Source organism: Perognathus longimembris, chromosome 2, assembly GCF_023159225.1.
Source record: "Perognathus longimembris pacificus isolate PPM17 chromosome 2, ASM2315922v1, whole genome shotgun sequence".
NCBI classification, from domain to species: Eukaryota; Metazoa; Chordata; class Mammalia; order Rodentia; family Heteromyidae; genus Perognathus; species Perognathus longimembris.
In genome coordinates, this window is record NC_063162.1 from 109,946,367 (window position 1) to 109,958,408 (window position 12,042).

Below are 12,042 nucleotides of genomic sequence, written 5' to 3' on the forward strand. Positions count from 1 at the left end.
AACATGAATGTTTCCAGAAACAGAAACAGCTTGAAAAATTGCCTGAAAACTTAACTGAGAAGAGAGGCTAAAACACAAACTGTTCTAGAGGAATGTCCAAATTTTCTATTTTATTTCTTAACTTAAACTGAATTGTGGCTTGGGGCATTTATGTACCATCATGTTTTCTTTCAAATAAATATATATTTATACTTACATGTATGTATTTCTCCAACATTGTTTGTTATGGTTATTTCATAGTGATAAATAAGAAGGAAAAACTACATTACACCTGATACGTAGAACTCTGAAAACATCCATATAAATCTGGTATCAATGGTACTCATTGTCAGTAGTAGCAATGCTTACCCTTCCTTTTAAATTTTTCACAGTGTCAAATTTCCTAAAGTGTTTGTAATTTATTTATTTATTGTCAAAGTGATGTACAGAGAGGTTAAAGTTTCATACATAAGGCAGTGAGTACATTTCTTATCCAACTTGTTACATCCTCCCTCATTTTTCCCACTTTCTCTTCTCCCCATTTCCCTAACCAATTTCTCAAGAGTTGTACAACTGATTTATAGCATATAGTTTTGTAAGCACTGCTGTTGCACTGGTTCGTCTTTTATCCTTTGCCTCTCCATTTTGATGTTCCCCTTCCCTTCCCTAGTTCTAGTGAGTGTTTATACAATACCCATGGGTACCAAAAGTGTTTTTTAATTCACTTTTGCTTAGTTTATTAACAAAAGTTCACATAAAAAATAGAAATGAAAACTATGCATACACAAAATCTTCACATATGTGTTCATAGCAACTTTCTTTTTAAGAGTTCATGTTGTTTTAAAATGTTGTTTTTAATTTTTAATATCTTTAAGTAGATGTACAAAGGAGTTGCCATTTAACAAAGCAATTTCTGAATGCAAGATATCTTGATCAATGTCACGCACTTCAACATTCTCAACCATCCCTCTTCTACACACCACTGTTTCAAACTATATGTAGTGAAATCATCAAAAACAAATGTATATGTGGTTGGCAAAAGGTAAAACAACTGTTATAATCAAATAGCTGAATAATGCTCCAAAATACAGATAAGGTATTAGGCTGGGGTATAGCTTAATGCATAACATGGGAATGAAAAAAAAATTAAAAATGAAGCAAACTAGCAAACTGCAACAATCTGGCTGCATCTCAAGTTCATTACCAACAACGAAAAAGCCAATCCTCAAACATAGCATACTATGCAATTCTATTACATTGAAAAAGAAATTTCAGGAACAGAAAACATACTGGTGGTTGCCAGAGGCTAGAAATGGTACTGGTGGGTGATTGTGAAAGGTGAAGTGAGGCTTGTGTTCTGTGGTGAAGGGTCAGTTTTGCATCGTGTGTGGTGATCATCACACAAGCCTACATATATGACAACATGAGTAGAACTGCATGCATACATGGTACCAATGCTGATTGCCTGAATGTACATTGTACTATGGTTTTGCAAAATATAAACACTAGAGATAATTAGGTAAATGTTATAAGAAACTTCTGTGTAATATCTTTTTAATTCCACTAAACTTATAATTTTCTTAAAACAAGAAATTTTAAACAAAAATGTTACTTTTTTCTTGGTAGGTAAGAATTATCTGCATCAGCATTTTGTCTGTCAGTGTTCCTTTATAAGGAATAAATTTATTGATTTTGTTTTCTGGAAAAGGAAATATGAAATCAGTATTAAAACACATAATCATACGATTAAATTCAAGTATAGTATCACAGAGACTAAACTCCTTGAAATAAGATGGGGACAATGTGAATGGGCTTTGGGAAAGGGAATAATGCTCAATGAAAAATTACTGTAGTGAATAACCCAGATTTGGTCTCTTATCTCAGAAAGTATACAGTATATTAAGCAGATAGACAATAAGGGGCAATGTAAAAATAAAATAAGCAAATAATGTATCCAAACTATTCATGCCAGAAACAGAACTGTGATAAGTAACAGTGGTATCTAATGTAGGGGGATAGCCTGAGGAGCTTTCTTCGGGAGGTGATATTTAAACTGAGATTTGCAGTAGTCAGCTCCACATTGATTAAGAAACTTCCCAGGACATTAAAAAAATTTTGTGCAAAGAATATGTACAAAACATAATAGGACAGACATATTTGTCACATGGTTTTGTAGAATATTGTTATATTTACCCACATCTAAGAGTTCATGACACATAATACATACTTGTGTTTTAAATCAATTCTTAAGTATTAATTCCATTTGTAAGCACATAAAACTCAAAAGAAAGGCAATGGGAATACAATGTTTTATATAAAACTAATTTGAAAAATAAGTTTCTGTCTTCATGTTCATAATTGAGTTCTAAAAGTTAAAACATATTTGATCTTATTACCGTAATACAATTGTTTGAGGTTTTTATGTTCAATGGGGGTAATAAAAAACACATCACTATGCCCTCAAATTCAATAAAAACCACAAAGAAGTCCTATAATTATTGAAATTCTAGATAAGGGAAAAAAGATGGGTATGTTTAGGGTTGGAATAACTCTACATTCAGAAGTGACCATGGTGAATCTTTCCTACTTCAACTTTATTATTATTCCTTAAACAGGATTCTATTACTATATTTTTGGACTTTTTACTTTGCATGTTAATAAAATGACAAAATGTTAAGAATAGTATGCTGCCTTTCAAAGATTTCAGTCTGTCTAACCAGAAATGTAAAAGATTTACTTTTTTCTTTATTTGCCAAGTGACATTATTTAATGGCTTGAATAGTGTTTAGTAGTCTTATTGACATTAGGGTTCTACTGTGGATGCTAAGAGCAAAGTCCGATACTGGGTCTGCTATGTTCCTGCATTAGCCCTTATTTTACCTTGTGTGGCCACTTCTGAATCATCTGCTCCTAGGTCTGGAATCTGGCCTGGTGATCAATTACTGGGATTGAAAAAAAATAATGCTCACTCAGCTTTCAACTTCAAGTGATGAGAATCTTTCAGACTCAGCTTCAAAGCCAAATTCCAAAAATAAATGGGTCTGTGTTCATTCTATGGCCAGTGGATTTTTTTTCCTCTCAGCAAAAAGTATGAGCATAGTGTGCAGATCCAGTTTAACATCTGCAAGTGCAGAGGCAGATTAGAGTCAGTAAACCTTAACCTAGTTGTACCTCTAGAGTAATCACCTCAGGGTACTCATAATAGAAATATAGACATACCTCAGCAGGACCATCAAATTTAGGTATTAATGTGTTTTGATAATGATTTAACAGGAACTACTATTCATATTTCTCCTGTCATTTATCACACCAAAAAATGTTGATAGAATCATAGAGTGTGGAATTAGTGTTCAGGAAAATCATGTAGGTCAAGGGACTCTGTCTCCATACTGAATGGTTCAATTTTTAAGGCCTGATCTATTTCTTTATTCTTGAATTTTTTATAGACAAGTGGCATTTTTTATTAAGTAATAAATATACTGACGTGCTACCTACACAAATGACTCTGATAGTGTCAGCACAATAGGAAAGTTTCTAGTAAAATATGCAAGCAAAACCAAGCCATAAACAGAAAACAAAATATAAGGAAAAGAACCAAAATTTTACTCTCAGATCCATTGTTTAAATCACCCAGCAAGGGCTACTCTATATGTGTATAGTGTATGAATATCTAATCTGCCAGTAGTGAATCACTATTGTCAGGCAGAAGCACCAACGGAAAGAGGGGGAGTGATGTTGGCAGCATCTACTCTAATGTGACAGACTGCAAGTTCCAAAATTAGCTAACTTCATGAAATATGAATTCATGCATTCCTGAAAAAGGTCATGCACTCCTGTTGCTTGTTTAAGGATAATTGAGGAGACAAAACTTTCACAATATCAGCACTTACATATGAATTACTATTTTAACAGTGATGAAAAAACAATTCTAGGAAAAAGCCTTTATTTTTCAACCTCATAGATGATGCATAGTCTTTTGAATAGAGCAATCAGAATGAAACATAAATCTAGCTTTCCAAGGCACTTAATATTGTGTGCATTTTAGTCAGACTATTGCTCTATTAAAATCATTTTAACACAGATAAAATGCAGTCTTAAATTTCTTGCCTCACTGAAAATCAATTAGCAGCGATGGCTGATTGATAGAATCATATACAGTGGTACAAATACATGGAGAGATGACACATTTATCAGCTTTCAGTGGTCACCTTTCCAGCCCGCTCTTACCTTAGTAATTCTCAAGGTCAGGTCTCACTTTATGCCTCTCTGGCATGGCATGGCATCTTTCCATTTGTACTTCTCATGTCACTGGGGATGATATACATGGGCGACTGCACGCAGCCACTGAGTACAATGGAATATTTCAAAATTTATATCTAGACTGGCCTCTGACTGCAATCCTTCAATCTGTACCTTCCCAAATGCTAGTATTGCAGGCTTGAACCAGCCTGCCTGACTCAGCACATACTTTAAACACTAAAACTTTTCTTTAACTTATACAGCATGAGACAACATAGAAAGAAAGGGGAACTGCAGATTTGGGTTTAAGCTGTGTTATTCTAAGGAAGAATAATTAACATGAGGGCTAATTATGGGCTGGATTCAATAAAGAATCAGATAAATTCAACAATTTGATATCTTAGTGACTTGTTTGTGAGGTGAAAGAATGAATGATAGTGGATATCATTCCAAAGTAGACAGTAATTACTTAGGGGAAAAAAGGTTAGTCATTTTTTAAGTAGGATGTGACTGTTTAAAAACATTTTGTTCTCTTTCCTTGTCTCTGTTCTTTGGAATTGGTGGTACTCTTTTATTATGAATATTAAGATCTCAACAATTACCATGTTATAAAATATCTCATTTTTATCAAACTCTATGTCCTTCATGAGTCACAAAATTGTGACAAAAGAAGTACTAGCAGGTTATATAAAAAACATTGAAAAACAAGAATTAAATAAAATGCTTCTTAGTTTTAAAACAAACACTTGCATTGAACTGTGTGAAAGAGTAAAATTATTTTTTAGTAACTTCATTAATCTGACATGAAAAAATAACTTACTTTTTCCAAGATAGATATTCATGTAGGATAATTATCCACACCTTGCTGATGTTTTAAAAGGTTAAAATCACCTCAAAGAACCAAAGACTCAAAAAAGATAAATATACTCAGGAGGACTCACTCACTTAGGCCCACTATTAGTAGTAAGAATTTATATACATCTCTAAGAATTATTTTATGCATTTAATACTTATATATAACTATTTTTTCTTGTGAAATGCAAGGTATAACACTTGCATCTGGGCTTCCTGGTTTAGGACATCCTTCTCTTTAGGACTGAGGCACAGGAAATGTCAATCACCCCCATCTGTAACACTGCAACTGACACAGAGCTTTTCCCCTGCTCACTGCCTGCTTTCTGTCCTGCCTTGGAGGAATGCAATCACGAACTCCCAGTCAGCATATCTTGAGTTCAAGTCCTTGGACTGGCAAATAATGAAAACTAAAAATTAGTTAGATATTGGAATTGTTTGATTCAATTTCTCTTAAGGGTAGATGTATCTTGTTTGTAATTTCATCTGTTGGGTTTCACATATTCCCCATGGCTTGTTTACTTCTTTCAGAAATTGTATCATGTATGTAGCAGTGAAAGTTCATTCGTCCTCATACTTCTTATCTTCCAGAATGGTTCAGAACTCTATGTACAATTGTTTATTCTAGGAATCATTACAAGGCTACTGAAGTATTTGTAAATCCAAGATATTTCTAAATAATTGATGAATTATTTATTAACTGTGAATAATTTAAAACTTCATAATCACAATAAATATTAGTATCACTGCTGTTTTATTATTTGAAAACTAATCTTAGGAATGTACAATTTCTGTTACAAGTTTCTTCTTCTTTTGCTTTTGAATATTTCTGTGTGTATTCTATTGAAATCTCATCTGTACTGACTCATAAAAATTTAGTGCCTAAGGGAATGCAGAATTCACCACACATAAAGAGATAGCTCCATCCCCTTACCAGTGCTCATTTAGTATGAATTTATTAGATTCTTCAGCATGCTTTCCTGTCTTTGCTCCTATCAGCCCTGAAATACAGCCCTGGGGTCATGAGGTCTGACTATTAATTTCCCTCTCTTACCTCAGAGATCCTCTCACTTTCCCAGTACCTGATCAAGATGAGGTAGAGATGCCTCGACTTCTTTTACTTCCCAGGACTTGCACACTTGTATAATTATTCTTAGTCACTTAGAGATGTGCAGAGGTTCACTAAATGTCCTCCCTAATATTCTGAAACACAATTTATTTTCCTAGTTCCCAATTATGGAGCTCACTGATCTTCCAAATGATGTAAATATTAGTGGCAGACTGTGGAATCACCATAAACCTTGAGAACAAATCACATGGCTACCTGTGCAGACAAAAAGAAAAAATATGCTAGTCAGTAAATTATTGAGGGTAATTGTTTCCCAGAGTTACATATTCTTTGTGTGGGATACCATATATTTTCTGCTAATTTGTTTACATCTATGAAATCAACAATCCTATCTCTATGTTGACCAAAATGTTTCCAGTTAATAGAGCACATAGTCATGCTAAAGATTCTATAAAACTAAGCTGATTTATGCATTTCTGTCAACATAATCAAAGGTCCTTGACTGGAATATGTAATGTAGAATATCATGGTGGTGACTGAAGGATTAAATAAGTCATCCTGAGGGTTCCAGGAGAGGTGTTTGAGTTAGGAAGATGAAATAGAAGCAGGAATGAACATTATTCAATCAAAGGTCCTTGACTGGAATATGTAATGTAGAATATCATGGTGGTGACTGAAGGATTAAATAAGTCATCCTGAGGGTTCCAGGAGAGGTGTTTGAGTTAGGAAGATGAAATAGAAGCAGGAATGAACATTATTCTGATAATCTAATACATGTTTCTTCCTTTAAAGAAATGATGCAATATAATCTCATGTAACTGTGGGCCACATGGGAGTGGCGCCATATCTCAGGCTCAGCAAGGGCTCTTACTAAAATAAAGTTGATCACTCAGCTGTAGTAGTTTCCAAAGGATACTTATGCAAAAATACATAACCTAAATTCTCTTTTTTTTCAAATTTTTATTATCAAACCGATGTACAGAGAGGTTACATTTTCATACGTTAGGCATTGGATACATTTCTTGTACTATTTGTTACCTTGTCCCTCATACCCCCCTCCCTCCCCCCCTTTCCCTTCCCCCCACCAGGTGTTCAGTTCACTTACACCAAACAGTTTTGCAAGTATTGCTTTTGTAGTTGTTTCTCTTTTCTTACCTTGTGTCTCTCAAATTTGGTATTCCCTTTGAATTTCCTACTTCCAATACCAGTAAACACGGTTTCCAATATACTCAGATAAGATTACAAAGATAGTGTAGGTACAACCACAGGAATGTGATACAAGAACATCATCAATAATAGAAGCTACAGATACACATAGGACGTTGAAAGTAGTTACAACTGTGATATAACAATTGTTTCCAAAACATGGAGTTCATTTCACGTAGCAACATCTTATGTGTTCATAAATAACCTAAATTCTTTAATCAGGCTTGGCCAAGGCCAAGATTAAGTTTATCTCCTGTTTTGTTTAGTTTAGAAAGACAGCCTAAAGCTTTATGGATTTCAGTGCTCCTCTTATCATGTGATGTTTAAACTGTGTGGAGAGAAAGGGTTCTCTAAGTTCTTACAGTGTCCATGATCTGGTTGTGGCTGAGTAACCTGATGGTGTTGAATCTGCTCCATCAGTCCTATTACCCTAAGTGTTAGCCTTCTCTTTAAAGGTCCTGAGAAAGTTCCATAACCTCAATTTTCTTAATTGTAGCCACTTTTACAATCAGTCTTCCAATAACTAAAACAAAAAAAGTTAAGTCCACTCTTAGGCATTCTAGCAAACACATCAAGTCTTGATTTGTGCAGGAATATATTCACATCATCAAGTTTAGGCACATCCAACTTATATTTTATTCTTGTTTTTTCAACTTCAGACTACATTCCTATCTCTGCTCACCAGCTCTTCATATTGATAGAAGGCTGACTTCGTGAAAATGGAAAGTATAGTAATGGCTTTCTGTGTGTGGAGACAGTAATTGGGAGGAAAGAATGGAAGAGAATGACACAATGGATAATACATTACAGTTAGATAAGAGAAACAAGTTTTGGTGTGGTATCGCATATTTAGATGACTATCATAGTAATATAATACCATATAATTTTAATAAGTAGAAAAAAGGAATTATGAGTTTCAACAAAAAGAAATAGAAAGATATTGAAGAAATACATATACTTATCAAAATTTTAACATTACATAATATATATATACATGTATCAGCACATCATATGTTGCTCCATAACTATGTATAATTTTGTGTTGATTTAATTTTAATGTGAAAGAAGAATTATAATTTGGAATCTGGCTAGAATTGAATCCTAAATGTATTTAGTTTCTCTGCTTGGAAGAAATTCCACTCTTGTTTTTTGGTAATATGCTGGAAAACTAACACCTGGCGTAAACCTTGAAAAGAAGGGCTGCATGAGCGTATCACTGGGAAGAGTCTGTTGCTAAGGGGAGGTCTGTTTTCCAGAGTGAACATCTTCAAAAGTAATCATGGGAGGCTTTGTATTTTTGCTTTTGTTTTTGTTCCCATTTTAGTCTATATGCCCTGAATGTTAGTCTAAGACATAGATTCAAACTCTTTATTTCCCAGATCACTCGTCTTAAATGACAAATCAAGAGACAAATAATATTATGGGGTAGAGGAATGTTTTATTACACTAGCATGAGAAGAGGAAAGAAAGCATTACAACCCATCGTCTTTTGATAGACACTGTTGTGTGGGGCACTCTGGCCTACATCCCTTGCATTTTTAAGAGGCAATTAGTTAGCCCTGCCTGTTTTCCCAGCCCTGGGGCTGTGTGACTGTTATGCCAGAACGTGGAAAGGAGGTTCTAGGTGGCCCCACCTCCAAGCCTTGGGACCACGTGTGGCTAAGATGGCGCCTGGTATTGAAACCGGAGCCAGTCTGTGGGCTGTGACATAGAATTAGGCTGCCTCTTAGGATTGGTCCCTTGGTCCTCCACCCTTGATGGACTGGTCAGGCAGCCCTTCACCATCCCTAGATAGGTGCACATAAACCCCCCCTTTCCTGCCACTCTCTGACCTATTTTAAGAGCAGAGCTCTTCCAATAAAGCAAGGCATGCGCAGACATTTCCTCCCGGACTCTGTCTGATTGTGAGGTGGGGCTGGCTGCGGGGGTCCGTTGACCCTTCTCCTTTCTTGTCCATCCCTGGTCGGGAAAGATTTCCCATCTCTCCCATGGGCTGGGAGAGCACTGGGGGCTGAGACCCTGACACTGTTGTAAATAGAAAGAAGAATTGAAGGCAGGGACAAAAGTATGCATAATTGTTAACCAATCCCTATGACAGATGTGTTACAGTGGCCACAGATGGTTTAGTCCCAAGTCAGCAAAAGCAGCTTTTAAGTACTTATTACATTGGGTCCCACTAGTGTCCTTTGATAGCATGACAGTTTTCAAACATTTTGCCTCTGGTCCATTCCTGAGTTTAAAAGTTATTGACAACTTCAAAACTTCCTTATTATGTGGATTATATTTTCCATAGTTAATATTTCTAGCTTGAAACTAAGAAAAATTTCAAGACACAAGACTACCAATGATCCCATTAACTGATAGAGAAATTGCTTTATCTTACTTCATTGATAACTGCAAAGAGCATGGGATTGAAGAAAACAAATACAATCTTTGTTTTTTATTATAAAAACAAAGTTGACCTCTTGTCTAGTAGGACAGTTTTAGACTTTCTTCTTGAGGCAGGATAAATAGTGAATTTGCATATTAAGCTTGCATTATGACCATGACTATAACACTCATACCCAGGCTTAGGAACAGAATTTTATAACCTATCTGTCTTAGAATCATTCCAATTATATGATTCTGGGTCATCCTGGAATTCTTGGAATTCTACCTGTGCTTTGAATTGATCATTGCTGGAAGAGAAGATAACAATCACACATACACACACACACACGTCACAAATACACATACAAGCACATACACACATCCAAATACTATTCTTTTTTTTTTTTTTTTTGGCCAGTTCTGGGCCTTGGACTCAGGGCCTGAGCACTGTCCCTGGCTTCCTTTTGCTCAAGGCTAGCACTCTGCCACTTGAGCCACAGTGCCACTTCTGGCCGTTTTCTGTATATGTGGTGCTGGGGAATCGAACCCAGAGCCTCATGTATACAAGGCAAGCTCTCCTGCCACTAGGCCATATCCCCAGCCCCCCCAAATACTATTCTTCCTGCAACAAGAAGCTTTCAACAAATCCTGTTATCTTTGCAATCACCAACTCTTCAATGGCCAAGAAGTACTACAATGTCTTGCTCTTTGAGCACATTCTATGGACACTTCAATTCTTAATAACTTAAGTAATTGTAGTGTTTCTGCATGTCACAGGTCAATTAAGTTCTAGCTTTCCTTTAAAATAAAACTAGATTGGGTTCTAAGTTTAGTTCTATCTTCTGGAGATATTCAAGTGTCTATTTCTATGTGATCTACTCAAAACCAGAATTTGTTATTGGTTCTATTTTCTGAAACCACCCATGAATCATCCACATAAAGAAAAGGAAGGCATGGAGGGCAGTCTTTAACTAAAGACAATTCAACGAAAGACTACTCAGAGGCATGTGGAAGTAAAGAAGAAATATCAGCAGAGGGGAGACTGGGCTTCTTCAACATTTCTAAGACTGAAATGGCAGAGTAGGTAGTAGAGTTATCAGAGCTTGGAAGCAGGTTGAGCTGTGTAACAGGAACACTGGGACAAGATCCTTGGTGTCTGAGAAGCTTTCAGATTCAAAGCAAAGCTAGCCCAAGAAAATATAATTGATGACCTGAAACTCACAGCGTGAATACTCTGACCTGCTTTTGTTACCTACTTTTGTCTGATGCCATCTGAAACCCAGACAAGTCATTGCTTTTTGGTGTTTGACTTCAGAGAATAAGTAGCATGTAACAAAGGAAGAAAGAAAAATATGCATGCGGATCAGATGAGAAATCCAAGATATACTCCATTCAAATAGTGACAAAGTATAAAGGTATTTTTAACTAAAGATCTATTGTGAACATAAAGCAAATCTTCCTAACTTGTAAGTCCAAAATGAGCAAGACTATTCAAGTATAATTTTTGTGTTCTTAGGATATTTGTATATATGATTTAAAAATACCAATATTCCAGTATTGAAAACAGAGAAGAAACTCTTAAGAATTCAAATTATTTTGAATGATATTTGATATCTTATGCAAATATAACATATATAATGTATCCCCTTGCTTGAGGCAGAAGGCATCATATTGTTTAATATGATTTTCTATTTGTTGAAGAGATTGATAAGAGGACGTTTTAGAGTAAAAATATAAAATAGACTTATTCAACATGTGTTTCAAGAACTTAATTGTACCAACTAACAGATTTTTTAATGCCATCAGGATCAATTTCCCTGTTTAAAATCCTAGAATGATTTTCTATGTCCACACACCCTGACTGATTTTCTACTTCCAGAGCACCACCCCTTGGATTCTTTTTCTCTGCTGTAGTGTGTAGCTGAAAAATTTCTGAGAGCGCAAAGACCTCACGGGTATAAATCCATGAGTTCTATGTATCATAAAATACTTAGAGTCAGCAGGTAATCCAGGAAGCAAAAAGCTGCCCTGCCTATTATGATATCAGATTTTTATATCAAAGCTCCACTCTGGGCTAGAAATAGCTCTCTCAACAGGGACCCACCTCACCATTTTCTCTATGTGATAAGTACAGATAAGTTAGAAAGTCAGTGAAAGGAAATAGTAAGGTTTTATACTCTCAGGATAAGAACTTTGTCAGCACGACTCCTAAATTCTATTGAAGTACAATTTAATTTTAAATACTTGCTGGAAACAGGTACATGCAATAAATAAATAAAATATATGTTTACGTGTTGCCACTGTCAAATGTGCTTAATCTTTGGAGA

General features: G+C 35.4%; 1 long non-coding RNA gene across 1 annotated transcript; it reads left to right on the forward strand.

The window, feature by feature from the left end:
* The first annotated feature begins 559 nt into the window (after positions 1-559).
* LOC125345910 lies at positions 560-11,066 on the forward strand. The gene is made up of 4 exons (XR_007209815.1): positions 560-688; positions 1,970-1,974; positions 6,083-6,089; positions 11,054-11,066. It is a non-coding gene; the product is annotated as an uncharacterized LOC125345910 (long non-coding RNA).
* The last annotated feature ends 976 nt before the right edge of the window (positions 11,067-12,042 follow it).